We start from the raw sequence: 18,756 nt of genomic DNA, 5'->3' as shown, positions 1-18,756 counted from the left end.
GAGGCTACCACCGTATTGGGAAAGGCTCTGCCAATCGATTTAGTGGTGAAAGTTCAGGCAGCCATGTGGAGATTGCAAAGAGGCCGGGAGGCTGAGATATTTGGGATGCGGTTTCGAGCCCTGGCAGTTCCTGAGCAATAATACACGGTAATCATAATACACCAAATCTAAATTTCGTTTAGTTGTCCATCTCCCGCCTGCGGAAGAGGCTGCAGAGCCACGCGATGGAAGCATGGCAGCTGCAATTGGACACCATGACTAAGGGAAGATCTTTGAACAAGTTTATACAGGATCTGGGTGGACGGTATGCTTCGAGTTCGTTTCTAAGGGCAACGGCTGCCCAGATGCTCACGAACCACCTCAACTTGAACCATTATCTGTATCGGTTCCGCCGGGCAGCTGATGAGCTGTGTGTCTGCGGGAAGGTCCTGTCAAATGAACACCTGATGTTTGACTGCCCTGCTCTTGGGAGTGCCAGAGACCGGGCCACCCTGGAACCTTGAGATCAAGAGGCAAATTGACCACTCACAAGCGGCGAGTCGATGTGGCGAGAGCCACATTATCGGACCGTGTTGGGGTGGTGGCTGGAGACATGCCAAACACACCAATATGCTATCGCTTTCGGCGCTTTACGTCCTCGCTGTTATCCAGGAGGTTAACTGCAAGCCAGTTCATATGTCTGTTCAGTCTCGTTTTGTATCTTGTACCGAATCGCCGCATCTCCTCTCGAACGGTTAGCCCCCAGACAATCGTGTATTTCAGTGTTTTTTGCACACCACTGTGCTTCTATTATATTTCAGAAGAGTTCGATCTGGAATCTCTGTACGACTTTAATGATACTCTCGCTTGTCGTACCCCACAGTTGGAATCCATTGGTCCAAATCGCTGAGTACAGCAGTTGTTTATTACGTAATGATATTTTCGATCCTCTGCTTTGAAAAAAAATTTACTTATTAATCTTCGTAATGTATAGGAATTTTCATCACAAATTAATTTTTTTCAATAAATTGCGCGTGCACACTCCCCCCTCATACACACACACACACACACACACACACACACTTTAATAATATACAGTATTATCATACAACTTTTAAAGAACACATGGTCATAACTAAAAATATCCTATTTTACTAAAATGGTGTAATAATGAAATTTACTATTTTGAAATTTCTCCTTAAAAAATAAATATATCATCTTGATTTTTGGTATATGCATAAAAATAATCTAAGTAACTATTTTTATAAACATATAAGACCAGCAATCTCCAGAGAAATTTTTTACATAATATTACGGTACGCTACCTTAGGGTAATTTCTCGTATCTCAATTATTTTGTTTAAAACTAAGTACATTTGAAAAAATATAGCTAATATAAACTATGTAAGCCACACTAGTTAAGAGTCCACTGAATTAAATAAAAAAATTAAACAAAGTAGGAGCAGATAAATGATAAATATGACAGCTACTCCACCATCCACTTGAAATCTAACGTAGCCACACTACACTATCTAGGTTAGTTTGTAGTCACCGGTATATTCGATGAAGCCGGTTCATTTTCACAAAAAATTAAAATACAAAGAAAACATTTTTAATTAATATATTTGTCATCGAAATCAAGATAAAAAAAAGAAAACGCTACCTGATTGAGATTACGATGATCTTTATCCATTATTAAATAAAACAGAATGGAATAAATTATAAAACTTTTACAGAAAATTGATTGAAATATAGAAAAAAGAAGTGTTATTTACAATCGACATAAAGAATAATGTGTAAATAATCAAAGACTCAGGAAAACCAAGTAACACTACTTAAAACAAAATTACCTGGTACTTTACAGAACGTCTTACATAAAATAAGTGGTGAAAATTGAAAGAAAAAATAAATCTGAATAAAATTTTAAAAAAACTTTTTAAGATACGCCTTTTGATAATAAATAAATAATCGTATTCCGAATGCAGAGATTATAAAATTAAAAAAAAAAAAAACTATGAATAGGCTTGTTCTCGTTCCAGTCAGTTGTAATTAAACAGTATGAATATATTGATTGAATCATGGAATAAGGTAAAACGTATGTTGTCACGCAATAAAAACATTCTGCTTTACCATTACAATCACGTTTTAAAGTGATTGTAAAGGCAATTCAACAACCAGAGGTTTATTTTATGCATCTATTTAGCGCACTAGCACACGGTTTTACATGTGACAACTTATTCACGTAAAAAATATGATATTTTGTGCTTTAAAAATTAAAAGACAAATGTTTGTCGATGTGGGGTGCGCAAGAGAGCGCGTGAACAAATATACTTAAGTCTAATAGCGTATGCATGTATGCAAATGTATCTCTACAAGTGGCAGAAACATAAACGTTCTTCAATGCGTTTAGACAACACCAGTTTAGACTGGTGTTGTCGTTGAGAGAAGAATTTTAGCCTTTGCGCCATTGCTGTCATCTTAACCTAAAGCAATTTTCATTAAAACAGATTTAAATAGATTAAATTACTTCTCCATCAAAACGAAATTCGTTTTTTTTTTGTTGAAAATGACAGATTATATAACAAAGTAAACAATGTAAGCTGTAAAAAAAAAATGAAGTCTGATTCGACCGATGTGTCTTCCCTTATTAAGATCCAAATATTTCATCAATTAAAATTTTATTTGGTTATAACTCTGAAGTCAAGAGTTATTTAACTCTTATTTAACCATTAAGTGGTACTTTTTTTCATAAAGCATAAAAATACGTACCACTTATGATATATTGTTGAAAAGCTCTCCAAAATGGCTTATTACTGCAGTTAAGAAAAAGCCCAAAATTCAAATATTTTTGGATTTTGGGCTTTTATGTACACTTTTGGCCAGTCAATTGCAATCAAAACGAGAGGTGCAAAACCAGATGTTATATCAGTCCTATAACCAAAATTTCAACATCCTACGGCTAAATGTTTTTCAGTTATGCGAGATATATACGTACGTACGTAGTACGTACAGACGGCACGCCGAAACTAGTCAAAATGGATTCAAGGATGGTCAACATGAATATTTCCGTTGAAATCTGAAAAACCAAATTATCGCGATCACAATACAACAGTCAGCAGCATTTCTGGTACTACTTTCAATGGATCTATAAAAAATATTACATTAGAATTTTTTTATTACATACGAACTAAATAAAGTATTTTTATTTTTTATTAATAAAAATTAAAATAATAAATTATTAAACAGTGTTCAATTCGTAACACAGCAACGTCATGTAATTTAAATATTTAATTCTATTCAAATATCTAATAAACGTGCATGTGTATAATCTCGGTTAAAAACTAAAAATAATTACAAGTTACATAAATTAAAAAAAAAATATTTTAGAGTAAACAAAAGACGTGATAAAGAAGACGTGGAAAAGACAAGTGGTACACATTTACAACATTTATAATGGTTGTTTGTTTTAGAGTGATAGAATTTTGAATTGAAATAAAACACATGAAAAGGTAAGTTAGAAGACAATTTTGTTTTTATCTCAAAGATAATTTTTCCGTTAAATTTATGAAAATAATTTCCGGCATATGTCAACCACGATGAGTTAGATTCGATAATTCCAAATTTGAACCAAATAAAAAGTAATTCAGGACCTATGCTGTTAATAACAAGAGTTATGTTTGCTTCCAAAGGGTGAATTGTTGTTGGTTTGTCAGCATAAACAGAGAGCAAAACATCTCCAAAGAAAATAATCCACTGGTGTTAAGTCACATGAGCTTGGAGAACAATTCACTAGAACATTACGTCGAATAATTTGGTCGCAAAATTGTTTAAATTACTGGAATAATTTGGTAGCAGTATCTGGTTTAGATATTTCCGATCTTCTTTTACTATCACCGACAACATCGATGTTTTAAATTATAATAAATAATAAATATATAAAATTTGTGGCGGCGTAATTTTTTCCATGATAGTTTTCAATGCTCATTATTACAATAATTCATGAATAAAGAAGCGAACAGCAAAACAGAAAGGGATGAATAACATGGTTATTCTGGGGTGATGATAAAGTGTGGTGGGGAGGAGGGCCTCCACCTCTAAAAATTTTCAATAATTCATAAATCTGGAAGTGAAGAAGAAACAGAAATGGATGAATAACTTAGTTATTCTAGGGTGGTGATAATGTGTGGTGGGGAGGAGGGCCCCCGCCTCTGAAAATTTTCAATAATTAATAAATCTGGAAGTGAGAAGAAACAGAAATGGACGAATAACTTAGTTATTCTAGGGTGGTGATAAAGTGTGGTGGGGAGGAGGGCCCCCGCCTCTGAAAATTTTCAATAATTCATAAATCTGGAAGTGAAGAAGAAACGGAAATGGATGAATAACTTAGTTATTCTGGGGTGGTAATAAAGTGTGGTGAGGAGGAGGGTCCCCACCTCTGAAAATTTTCAATAATTCATAAATCTTGAAGTGAAGAAGAAACAGAAATGGATGAATAACATAGTTATTCTGGGGTGGTAATAAAGTGTGGTGGGCAGGAGGGCCCCCACCTCTGAAAATTTTCAATAATTCATAAATCTGGAAGTGAAGAAAAAACAGAAATGGATGAATAACATAGTTATTGTGGGGTGGTAATAAAGTGTGGTGGGGAGGAGGGCCCCCGCCTCTGATAATTTTCAATAATTCATAAATCTGGAACTGAAAAAGAAACAGAAATGTACGAATAACTTAGTTATTCTGGGGTGGTGATAAAGTGTGGTGGGGAGGTGGGCCCCCACCTCTGAAAATTTTCAATAATTCATAAATCTGGAAGTGAAGAAGAAACAGAAATGGATGAATAACTTAGTTATTCTGGGGTGGTGATAAAGTGAGGTGGGGAGGATGGCCCCCGCCTCTGAAAATTTTCAATAATTAATAAATCTGGAAGTGAAGAAGAAACAGAAATGGACGAATAACTTAGTTATTCTGGGGTGGTAATAACGTGTGGTGGGGAGGAGGGCCCCCACCTTTGAAAATTTTCAATAATTCATAAATCTGGAAGTGAAGAAGAAAGAGAAATGGATGAATAACTTGGTTATTCTGGGGTGATGATAAAGTGTGGTGGGGAGGAGGGCCCTCACCTCTGAAAATTTTCAATATTTCATAAATCTGGAAGTGAAGAAGAAACAGAAATGGATGAATAACTTAGTTATTCTGGGGTGGTGATAAAGTGAGGTGGGGAGGAGGGCCCCCATCTCAGAAAATTTTCAATAATTCATAAATCTGGAAGTGAAGAAGAAACAGAAATGGATGAATAACTTAGTTATTCTGGGGTGTTGATAAAGTGAGGTGGGGAGGATGGCCCCCGCCTCTGAAAATTTTCAATATTTCATAAATCTGGAAGTGAAGAAGAAACAGAAATGGATGAATAACTTAGTTATTCTGGGGTGGTGATAAAGTGAGGTGGGGAGGAGGGCCCCCATCTCAGAAAATTTTCAATAATTCATAAATCTGGAAGTGAAGAAGAAACAGAAATGGATGAATAACTTAGTTATTCTGGGGTGGTGATAAAGTGAGGTGGGGAGGATGGCCCCCGCCTCTGAAAATTTTCAATAATTAATAAATCTGGAAGTGAAGAAGAAACAGAAATGGACGAATAACTTAGTTATTCTGGGGTGGTAATAAAGTGTGGTGGGGAGGAGGGCCCCCACCTTTGAAAATTTTCAATAATTCATAAATCTGGAAGTGAAGAAGAAAGAGAAATGGATGAATAACTTAGTTATTCTGGGGTGGTGATAAAGTGAGGTGGGGAGGATGGCCCCCGCCTCTGAAAATTTTCAATAATTAATAAATCTGGAAGTGAAGAAGAAACAGAAATGGATGAATAACTTAGTTATTCTGGGGTGGTGATAAAGTGAGGTGGGGAGGATGGCCCCCGCCTCTGAAAATTTTCAATAATTAATAAATCTGGAAGTGAAGAAGAAACAGAAATGGATGAATAACTTAGTTATTCTGGGGTGGTGATAAAGTGAGGTGGGGAGGATGGCCCCCGCCTCTGAAAATTTTCAATAATTAATAAATCTGGAAGTGAAGAAGAAACAGAAATGGACGAATAACTTAGTTATTCTGGGGTGGTAATAAAGTGTGGTGGGGAGGAGGGCCCCCACCTTTGAAAATTTTCAATAATTCATAAATCTGGAAGTGAAGAAGAAAGAGAAATGGATGAATAACTTGGTTATTCTGGGGTGATGATAAAGTGTGGTGGGGAGGAGGGCCCTCACCTCTGAAAATTTTCAATAATTCATAAATCTTGAAGTGAAGAAGAAACCGAAATGGATGAATAACATAGTTATTCTGGGGTGGTAATAAAGTGTGGTGGGCAGGAGGGCCCCCACCTCTGAAAATTTTCAATAATTCATAAATCTGGAAGTGAAGAAAAAACAGAAATGGATGAATAACATAGTTATTGTGGGGTGGTAATAAAGTGTGGTGGGGAGGAGGGCCCCCGCCTCTGATAATTTTCAATAATTCATAAATCTGGAACTGAAAAAGAAACAGAAATGTACGAATAACTTAGTTATTCTGGGGTGGTGATAAAGTGTGGTGGGGAGGTGGGCCCCCACCTCTGAAAATTTTCAATAATTCATAAATCTGGAAGTGAAGAAGAAACAGAAATGGATGAATAACATAGTTATTCTGGGGTGGTGATAAAGTGAGGTGGGAGGAGGGCCCCCACCTCTGAAAATTTTCAATAATTCATAAATCTGGAAGTGAAGAAGAAACAGAAATGGATGAATAACTTAGTTATTCTGGGGTGGTGATAAAGTGAGGTGGGGAGGATGGCCCCCGCCTCTGAAAATTTTCAATAATTAATAAATCTGGAAGTGAAGAAGAAACAGAAATGGACGAATAACTTAGTTATTCTGGGGTGGTAATAACGTGTGGTGGGGAGGAGGGCCCCCACCTTTGAAAATTTTCAATAATTCATAAATCTGGAAGTGAAGAAGAAAGAGAAATGGATGAATAACTTGGTTATTCTGGGGTGATGATAAAGTGTGGTGGGGAGGAGGGCCCTCACCTCTGAAAATTTTCAATATTTCATAAATCTGGAAGTGAAGAAGAAACAGAAATGGATGAATAACTTAGTTATTCTGGGGTGGTGATAAAGTGAGGTGGGGAGGAGGGCCCCCATCTCAGAAAATTTTCAATAATTCATAAATCTGGAAGTGAAGAAGAAACAGAAATGGATGAATAACTTAGTTATTCTGGGGTGTTGATAAAGTGAGGTGGGGAGGATGGCCCCCGCCTCTGAAAATTTTCAATATTTCATAAATCTGGAAGTGAAGAAGAAACAGAAATGGATGAATAACTTAGTTATTCTGGGGTGGTGATAAAGTGAGGTGGGGAGGAGGGCCCCCATCTCAGAAAATTTTCAATAATTCATAAATCTGGAAGTGAAGAAGAAACAGAAATGGATGAATAACTTAGTTATTCTGGGGTGGTGATAAAGTGAGGTGGGGAGGATGGCCCCCGCCTCTGAAAATTTTCAATAATTAATAAATCTGGAAGTGAAGAAGAAACAGAAATGGACGAATAACTTAGTTATTCTGGGGTGGTAATAAAGTGTGGTGGGGAGGAGGGCCCCCACCTTTGAAAATTTTCAATAATTCATAAATCTGGAAGTGAAGAAGAAAGAGAAATGGATGAATAACTTGGTTATTCTGGGGTGATGATAAAGTGTGGTGGGGAGGAGGGCCCTCACCTCTGAAAATTTTCAATAATTCATAAATCTTGAAGTGAAGAAGAAACCGAAATGGATGAATAACATAGTCATTCTGGGGTGGCGATAAAGTGAGGTGGTGTGGAGGGCCCCCACCTCTCTAAATTTTCAATAATTCGTAAATCGAGAAGTGAAGAGGAAGCAGAAATGGATGAATAACATGGTTATTCTGGGGTGGTGATAAAGTGTGGTGGGGAGGAGGGCCCCCCACTTTGAAAATTTTCAATAATTCAAAAATCTGGAAGTGAAGAAGAAACAGAAATGGATGAATAACATAGTTATTCTGGGGTGGTGATAAAGTGAGGTGGGGAGGAGGGCCCCCGCCTCTGAAAATTTTCAATAATTCATAAATCTAGAAGTGAAGAAGAAACAGAAATGGATGAATAACTTAGTTATTCTGTGGTGGTGATAAGGTGAGGTGGGGAGGAGGGCCCCCACCTCTGAAAATTTTCAATAATTCATAAATCTGGAAGTGAAGAAGAAACAGAAATGAATGAATAACTTAGTTATTTGGGGTGTTGATAAAGTGAGGTTGGGAGGACGGCTCCCACTTCTAAAAATTTTTAATTATTCATAAATCTGGAAGTGAAGAAGAAACAGAAATGGTCGAATAACTTAGTTATTCTGGGGTGGTGATAAAGTGTGGTGGGGAGGAGGGCCCCCACCTCTAAAAATTTCCAATAATTCATAAATCAAGAAGTGAACAGGAAACAGAAATTGATGAATAACATGGTTATTCTGGGGTGAGGATAAATTGAGGTTGGTGAGGAGGGCCCCCACTTCTAAAAATTTCCAATAATTCATAAATCAAGAAGTGAACAGGAAACAGAAATTGATGAATAACATGGTTATTCTGGGGTGAGGATAAATTGAGGTTGGTGAGGAGGGCCCCCACTTCTAAAAATTTACATTAAATCATAAATCAAGACGTGAATAATCAGAAATGGATGAATAACATGGTTATTCTGAGGTGGGAAAAGGAAAGAATTATTAAACGGAAAGAAACTAGTTAACACTAATAATGTAAGAAGAAAAAGCTTTTTAATTAATAAATAAAAAAATAAACAGAAATAAAACCATAATGGTAATGGAGGGCCTCTATGGTGAAAATTTAAGATCTTAATGAATTATTTTTAAACGAAAGTAACTAATGAAATTGAAGACATTTATTCCAAGCTGCGAGATTATTTGTATTGAAAATATTTTACTTTTTAATAAAATTTTTAATAAGTTCTTAATTTTTGTACTAAATTGTTAAGTAAATTATTTTGCAATTCAGTTAATTTACTTTTATAAACCCAATATATTTAATAAAGAGAAAAATATTTATACAAGTTTGATTATTCTTAATTTAAAAAAAAAATCACATTTTAACTGTTGAACCAAACGTTTAAACATCAGGGTTTAATTTCTTATGATTTTTATTTTGTTGGTACGTCATTCATTTTCGAAAGGCTGATAGTTTTCAAACTAATTTTACTAAAATTTCATTCATTTTTCTTCTTCTTTTAAGTGAATAATACACTGTAGTTATAAACAAAATATTTACACAGAAACAAGACTAGTCGAAAAAGGTTGAATCAGTTAATTAGCAACACTTTAGAAATTTTTCTCTACTGTTCTAAGAAAACAATTTTTACTGTTCAAAAGGAAGTTTTTAAAACCTAGAGAAACAAGAAATCAGACTTGTAAATTGTAAATACCAGAACTAAAGTAATAAAAAACCAAACTATAAATTAATGTAAAATTTATTGCCTGTATTTCTTTATCAATATTGAAAAATTACTTTGATTCATTTAAATAATATATTTATTCCAAAAAAAGATTGACATCTAATATATTTTTAGGATTTTTTGTAAGTAACAGGGATGAAAGGTAGATATGAAATGGATTTCATGTTGGTCATTCATCTTGTTCTTAGTCGGTTCTATATTGTTGTAGAGACTATAATTATTTAGATATAATAAATTATTATAAATTAATAAATAATAATTGATCTTAATTTAAAATAATATTTTATATTATAACAATAATCATTATATTTTACATACGAGGTCTTTAAATAAAGTAATGAGACTGATTCAAAAAATTTTTTTAAACAATCCAATTATACATAAATTCTATCTCCTTCGAAATAGTTCCCATTGGTAGCCACGCAACGCTTCAAATGGTTTTCCCCCTCTTCATATTAGTTTTGGAATTCAGAAACCGGAATGTCCTTCACGTGGTCGGATACATTTTTTTTTAAATTTTCTAATTTTCCAAAATTGTGTCCTTCAAGTCAGGTTGAGGAATTACAGGAATGTTTTTCTGTGCCAAAAACTAATTACTTGAGACTGCAGCGTGTCAAGGTGTGCATTTTCTTGATGCAGCATCCAGTTATCTTTGATGGCTGCTCTCACGCTGAAACAAGATAACCCTGAAACTGTTTGTCAGAGGCATTGCTCGGAAAAATAGTAGTGCAACAGGCGTTAACGAAAGAACAATTTTTAATATAATAAAGAAACACAAAATTTATGGTAAACATTTTAGCCCTAAAAAAATTCGAAAATGTGTGAAAAGGATTGAAAAATTGGATGATTTTACTAAAACCGCTATCAGAGAAAAATTCATTCCTTTTATTTTAGTAACAAGCTTCCTAACTTGAACAAGATATTAAATGCCATGAATACAGATTCTGGACTGCCGAATTTTTCTAGAAGTACATTAAATCATCGTACTTGAAATTCACTGAATTTGTTTCATGTCTAAATAAAATAATTGTTTATTGATTAACGTGTAGATGTTATTTCGTAGCGTACGGAATACTTAAGAGTACATAAACAATTCTGTGAAGAGAATAAGACAATTTATTATTTAGATGGAATGGGTTAATGCGGGATATGTACGAAATTGTTGTTGAAAGGATCCGTCATAGTAATAATGAGCCGTACCATTGAAAACAAAAAAATTCCAAACGGTTCAACCCGAAATTGAAAACTGCCGAATGGTTAAAATCAAGTACACCGAAGGAATGTTAAAAATAGAACTTATAAGATTAGTAAAATCAGATGAACAAAAATATTTTTATTATATAGCAAAATTTAGAAAAATGAGCCGCCTGCCCCCTCCACTTCATCATTTTTTATATATATATTACAAAAACCCAATTTACTGTTTATTCCTTGTGGGGAAATCAAAGTAAAACCTTGAGTGAGTCCCCTAGCTCCAACCGCCAGACCAATTTCGCCAAATGTTTGTTTATATGAAATCTAATGACCCCTATATATGTTATCAATGATCGCCTGCCCACCTCATTTTTGAGAGATATCGAATAAATAATCTGATATAGTATTGCATCATCCTTTAAAACTGGTATATCAATAGTTAACTTCAATACTTTTGAAATAAAACAAATGAATAAATAAAAGAAAATAAATATCAAATTAAAAAAATTAAAATGAACGAAAAAAGTGAAGAAAAATCTCGTAAAGCGAGATCCAGCGCTAGCGCTAGTAGTATATTACATTATACTATACTAGTATAAAGTATATATTATACTGTAATATTATTATTATTATTATATTTAAATACTTATATTTTCTTATTAAAAAAAAAAAATACGAATCCCTAAAAACAGCTTTGATATTCATAATTCAGTTGCATCTCTTGTACATTAAATAGCGTTTCATATATGACTAAAAAAATAACATTATTTTTGGTCTATCTACACTTTCCACAGTCTATTACGATCGGAAATTCCCTTTTGCGCTGTAAAGTTTAAAAGTCTTCACAATACTAATTCTATTTCACTTTGGACATCATTTTGTTAAATTTAGTATAAAATTAGTTTCTAATATTCATGAAAAGAACAGATCAATGGAAGGTTTTACTTAAACAGAATTACTTTAATATAATCGGTTTTCGTTCCCAGAGATAGTTTCATATTGTACTTAAAAGACATACATAACTAGGACTAGGTTAAGGTGTGGCATCCAGTTATCAATCGTTTGAATAATAGACAAACTGATTTAAAATATAATTTTAAAAAAAACATACAAAATAAAATATTTTTTATTTATTTTATTATCAAATCAGTGGTAAAACCAAAAACGAAGGTTTATGATTTTTGGAACTTCATGTATATTTCATTATAAATTTTGAACTGCTTGATCTTAAATTTAATAGTTCAACTGTGATTCGATTTTTTTGGTCGCAGACATGTAGAACATATTTTTTCCGTTATACCCAAAGTGACACAGGAACAATTTAATTAATTCAAAAAATCTAAATAAATTATGAATTTTCTCGAAAATGTCGAGTCCTATATCAAATTCAAGAAAGTAGTGAAAAATTCAAGCAATATATTTTTTTATGGATTAAAAACAGCGGTGATAAGTATAATAGTCAATACTAGGTTGAACACAAATATGGCAGATCCTTTCGAAATATGATCTTTTAATTACTTAATTAAATTTCATTTAATATTTTTATAATGGTAATATTAATAAAATGAAAACGATATCTTAAAACAAAGACACTTAACTAATGTAATTACGGTAAAGTTATTTTAAAAGAAATAATATTAGTTATATATAGTATATAATAATAATACTTTAATTGTGAGGTAATAAGAAGCTTATCTTACCAGTCACCAACTATTGGTCATAACGACCGTTGTCAGTTGTCATATTTCTTCCTTGAAACACTGCATTTTCTGTATAACGTTAAACCAATTACTTGTAATTTTAGGCTTATTGTAAATAGAACCTTCAGCCCTATCAAGTATGAGTCTGAAATTCATTTCTATAAAGCACTAACGACAGTGATCGATGAATGGAATTTAAAATTAATACCTGCAACAAAAAATCAAAACAAAAAATTCATTGCTTCATGACAATTATAATTACGTTCTACGGTCTTTTTAATTACTCCTCCTAACTATAGATATGAAGAACCAACCATCTGTAACAACCGTCAGTACAATTGTATGCCAACAGACTGCCAGCCACTTAAACAGTTTATTTTTATGTAATAAGGTCCATGCTAAATTTACTTGACAACTGAACATCGTCTCTAATAGCATGAGTCCTGCTATGGGCATATTTAAACTCAGTTTTATTCGTAAATTCTCTACCTGACAGAAAATTATAATAGAATACGGACTTAAACTCATAACACTCCTCGTGTAACAAACATGACATCCTACCCTAAACAATGAAAAAACTTTTCATAGTCTGCAAACACATGAATATTAGTATAATTTAACTAATGCACTGTACACATCTCATTCTTTTACTTTTGTTCGAAACATTTTTGTTTTTTCAGAAGGTCATTCAACAACTTAGGCCATGTTGGGATTTTCATATCCTCTCAGATATTTTCAGCAAAAGAAAGTTACAAAAGAAACCATGTGAAGTGTAATCGGGATGAATTAAGGAAATTATATACGATTATCTATTTAAAAATGACTTGATTACGTGCAAAAAATAGGTAGAGGTGTTTTCATAAAGAATTTCCTAATTTTCATAGATCTTTTTTTCATTCCCCACGAGTAACGTATTTGAAACGACATAAAACCTTTACCGACTGTTCCACATCCTGGAGCGTACGGGCGTCTCTAAATCCAAGACAGTAAAAATTCTTTCAACATCATTTTAGCTTTGCTTTTCAACTGTCTCTTTTTTAACTCAGTAGATTTTTAATATCTTTATTCCGATCAATGACCAACGGTTATGTGTCGTGCTCAAAAACTCTGTTTCATCACCTGCTACTGTAGACTTAAAGAAAATTAGGAATTATGTTCGTACAATTCAGCATGTTCCGCTCTACTTCATCGAAATTTTTAGCACGTTTTCTCACCACAGTAAAAGCGTTTAACAATTATGTACTTATTTAAATGTTTAAAAAGTACAAAAAAAACATTCGTTTTTGTCGGTAGAAAAAACGAATCACTTTCCAAAATTCATAACAATTGCTTAGAATAATGTACCGAGCAGATTGGGATAAAAGTACAATCTAATTTACTAGGTTATAATATACCCCCTATAATGATGATAATTTAAAGAAGCAAATTATTAAATGATAGAAAAAACTTTCATAGAATTCTAAACCTTACCAAGGCTTACAAAATTCAAAGTTCCATAAGCTTGAAGGTTCACTTTCTAAATTCACATGTGGAAGATTTTCACGAAAATCTGGGTGACGTTAGCCAAGAGATGGGTGAGAGATCTCATCAGCACATGAAGTAAACGTATGAAAGGACGTATCAAGGAAAGTGTGGACTACTATGATGATGGCAGACTATTGCTGGATATTGAAACGAGATGAACCCTATAGAGAACATAGAGGGAAAAGCGTAAAACAGAGTATAATTCGTTCAAAGAAATTTCGACACATGAAACAAAATTGTAATATTTTACATAATTCGTCATTAAGGATGGGCGAAAAGGAGGAGTGGTTTCCAAAAGCATGACATACGTCATAAAAATTAATTAAATAAAAATAAATTAAAAAATGCAGTATAATAGAATTAGGCTTATTTTGTGGCAATTTTCATTAGAAATTAAGAAGTCAATGACACCCCCCTGCCATTCTCTTTAGGCCATTAAACTATTTAGCTAGAAGGATGCACAATATAATCCAACAAAGTAATTTTTTTTTCTTTCTTGTTTAACCTCCGGGACCACCATTAGGGTATTACTTCAGAGGATGAGATGAATGATTTGTAACGTGTGTGAAAATGCCATGCCTGACCGGGATTCGAACCTGGGATGACAGGCTACGACGTTACCACTCGTGCCACGGAAGCCGGCGAACATATTATTTTAATTTATTACAAAATATTCGTTGTTATATCTACTTTATTGTATCACATTTTCACAATTTTTTAACTTTTAAAAAATTTTGAAATTTGCGATTTGCAAAAAATTCTGATGTGATGGAAAAATTGAAGGTTATTTTCCGATTCAGCGCTAAAAAATACATAAGAATCGATTACCAAAAAATAAACAACACAACCATCGCAGGCTTGTGTAATTAGATCACTAATCTTAAGACCAATTCCAGGAATAAAAAAACCCAATAAAAATCTTTTTCAATCTTTATTTAAATCTTACATAGTCATCAATTTCAAATTCATCTTTAATAATTATCTCCTTATCAATACCAAACAACAATTTATATTGTTCTTTTCAATATACTCAATGAACTTAATAATAAAACACTAAAAAAGTTGTTTTTTTTGTCTTCAGTTATTTGACTGGTTTGATGCAGCTCTCCAAGATTCCCTATCTAGTGCTAGTCGTTTCATTTCAGTATACCCTCTACATCCTACATCCCTAACAATTTGTTTTACATATTCCAAACGTGGCCTGCCTACACAATTTTTCCCTTCTACCTGTGCTTCCAATATTAAAGCGACTATTCCAGGATGCCTTAGTATGTGGCCTATAAGTCTGTCTCTTCTTTTAACTATATTTTTCCAAATGCTTCTTTCTTCATCTATTTGCCGCAATACCTCTTCATTTGTCACTTTATCCAACTATCTGATTTTTAACATTCTCCTATAGCACCACATTTCAAAAGCTTCTAATCTTTTCTTCTCACATACTCCGATTGTCCAAGTTTCACTTCCATATAAAGCGACACTCCAAACATACACTTTCAAAAAAGTAAAACTAAACGTAAAACTAAAAAAGTAACAATATGAAAAATAATAAAAAACAAGAATTTTTAAAAATATAATAAAAATATAATATTTATTTCAGATAAGAAATAATGTTTTTGTAAATTATAAAAAATTTTTGTAAATAACTACAGAATTTTATAATATCATTTTAATGTTAATAAAAAAAATAACTATTAAATGATTCGGTTGATTCGGTTAATAGTTAGTTCTCATGACATTTTTTACCCCTCTGACAACATTAAATTTGAAAGAGATTAACCATAATAAAGCAAAATAAACAAGAATTTACTTTTTGATATTTCAAAGCAGTGTATATTAATTAATATTAATTATCGAGAAATTCTTATGTCAGTCCAATAAATTCGTAAATATTATCAACAATACTGAAAAATATTTGTTTGGTTTACGCCAATACATTCCTTCCAAATGTATTGGCGTAAACTTCTTGCACTTGTTTATTAGACTGAAGTGTTCACAAGTTTCAACGAAAACATTTAAATACTATTATTACAAAATAGTTATAAATAAGATAGAACATAGAAAACACTATTCCATTAGTCATCCAGTAATTTTTCCATTGTATACTGAGCAACACGAAAAAACTTTCTTTTTAAATTTTTCAGAAATTGCTTTTCATAGTGAATTTAATGTATTTCCCTCGATAGAAGAAATTTTTTTGTCAAAAACATATAACGGAATAAAAAGAAGTTATTTTTTTTGAGAATATATATGACTACATGAAATCGAGAGACCTAGACAGTTCTTTTCCGTAAATTTAGTTGAGGAAAAAGATCATTCATAAACCACCATTTATTATTAAAAAACCTTTTACAACGTTCCATATTAAAAGTGTACGGATTGTTAGAGATTGTAGCTGGATAAAACAACTTGCGCTGTGGGCCCGATAAGCCAAACTAAACATACTTTATACGGCCTATTTTTAGTTTCAGTATTCACTGGAATTCTATTGAATTATCCCAAAGGATTATACCGTACTTGCAAATGAATTGATCACAGGCAGAGTTCACCATCTTTAAAATGTTTCTTTCACACCTCAATTGTTTTTTACGGAATAGACAGCGAATAGAAGATATTCTCCTTCCATTTTTACAAAGGTGACTAAAAATTATTCCCTAAAACTTTAATGAAGTTACTCTATTCAGATCAAATGTATTGCAGAGTGTTAAGTAATCCAATTTTACCATTAGTTTTTAAAACAAATTATTTAATAAATTTTGTTAATATTTAATACATTTTTGAGGAGAAAGTGAATTGTTTTTTTCATGCACCAATAGACAAAAAATTAATGATAATTTTTAATTTTGCCAGAAACTACCAAGCAAGTCCCAATTGCGTTCTAGGATATCTCACCGTTATTTATATATTCTGTATTTGAAATATCATTCAGATGTAAAAGAAAAAATAGAGGACCCAATTATGAAAGCCGGCATAAAACATTTTTATTTCCTTCCTACAAACAAATAAATATCAGATTTTATTAATTACTCTACTTCTGATTAATTCTAAACCAATTATTCTGAGCAATTTCGCACGTTAGGATTGATAAGTACATAATTATATTTTTTATATTGATATTTATTTATATTTTTTAGAATCCACTTATTTTATATAAATATTTCAGACATTTATCAACCATAAAGCTGTAGCTATTAAAATACTTTTCTTCTTTTTTTTAATCATATAAGCACAGATATCAATATCAATTTGAATGTTTAAATTTTAAATGTATTAGAAATTTAAGGAGGATGTACATCAATTGATAACTTAGATACGCAGCAATTTTCGAATAACATAAATTATTACCTGCTTGAAGAATAGGAGATATTTTTTGAAGTCATCTTGTTTTAATTACCTACGATTAGTAGATTGTATTACCATAGGTAACACACCTATGAGGGAACCATCACAGCACAAGAGCTAGTACATTACAGTTATTAAATCAGAATGATTTTCAGTTTCTGGTTTAATATTCAGATATCATTAACAGAAATCTAAAATTAATGTTCATTAATTTCGAATAACAGATGTACCTACTGCCCTAACATGTAAAATTTTGGACAAATTAATTTACAATTATATTTCTCAAATGCATGTTTGATCCAGCCGTAATAATTAATTTAGAATAGCAAAAATTAACAAATTACAGTTCGGAAAAACAAATTTTGTCAATGATTTCTCTGGTTAAATACATACACGTATCATGGGTTCGCGTATGTGCGTTCGCGCCCGCGCGTGTGTGTGTATAGGGAAACAAAAAAAACATGCAATAAAAAACACGCATTTTAATCTTAATTATAAAATAAAACAAAAAAATGTTTATGTCTTGAACTGTGTAATAATATATCTTGCTCTTATTTAGGTAAATTATTTTTTTAGGTAAATTATTTTTTCTTTTTCACTAATTTGTCGGGATCATTACTTTAATTTATTACGGTTGGATCAAATATGCATTTTAGAAATTAATCTTTTCTAAGTTTTGATTCCCTAGATATAGATACTCACACATACACAAACACTAAAAAAAAAAGCATTTAATATTATTGCATTATTCTGAAGGGTTTTTAAATGAAATGAACAAAACTAAAGCTAATGCCAATAGGTTATTGGATTCTCCCACAATAACGGAGGACTACAAATATATACCCATGTATGGTGAAGTTAATCGATACAGCGCAGAAAAATAATTTCTTTTTCTGTGCGCTTTTTTTTTTATTTCCTTACCAAATAAAACAAATAGAGTGAACTCCGAAAGCAAACGGTATACTCCATTACAGTATGTCCCGTATTTTGTACTACAATACATTTTCGCATTAATTCCAGTCTGTCTAGACTAAATTGGCGCCAGTCTCTCTCGTTTCTATAGCAACAGACGACGCAGCCTCAGCTGCAGCGCCTTGTTGATCTTATTATACAATTTTTTTTTTGAAAAATATTTTCCACTTTGCTCGACTCGTTACACAATTGTCACTTATTTACTTCACCACTTCCAGTTTATGACAATTTACGTAAACTATATAATCGTATTTACCTAATAACTTCAAAATAAAGCACTTACTTTCAGACGAATTTCACAAAATAAATATAAAAAGATAAATAAAAATATTTTTTTAAAAATTATAATTTTTTAAGCTTAATTAAAAGGTTTAAATACTTTCATATCTTAAATTTTCAAAAATGAAAACCTAAAATAAGACGTATGACATTTTTGTAAGATTAGTCTATAATCTCATAAACATAAAACTTTATGTTTAAATTGTTATATTTTATTTTTAGACGTTTATTTATTAAAAATTTTATTTTTTACAACTGTGTTTGCATTAATTAATTCTTAG

Source organism: Lycorma delicatula, chromosome 2, assembly GCF_047948215.1.
Source record: "Lycorma delicatula isolate Av1 chromosome 2, ASM4794821v1, whole genome shotgun sequence".
Classification (NCBI taxonomy): Eukaryota; Metazoa; Arthropoda; class Insecta; order Hemiptera; family Fulgoridae; genus Lycorma; species Lycorma delicatula.
The sequence above is the reverse complement of the archived record's forward strand: the minus strand, read 5'-3'. Positions refer to the sequence as shown.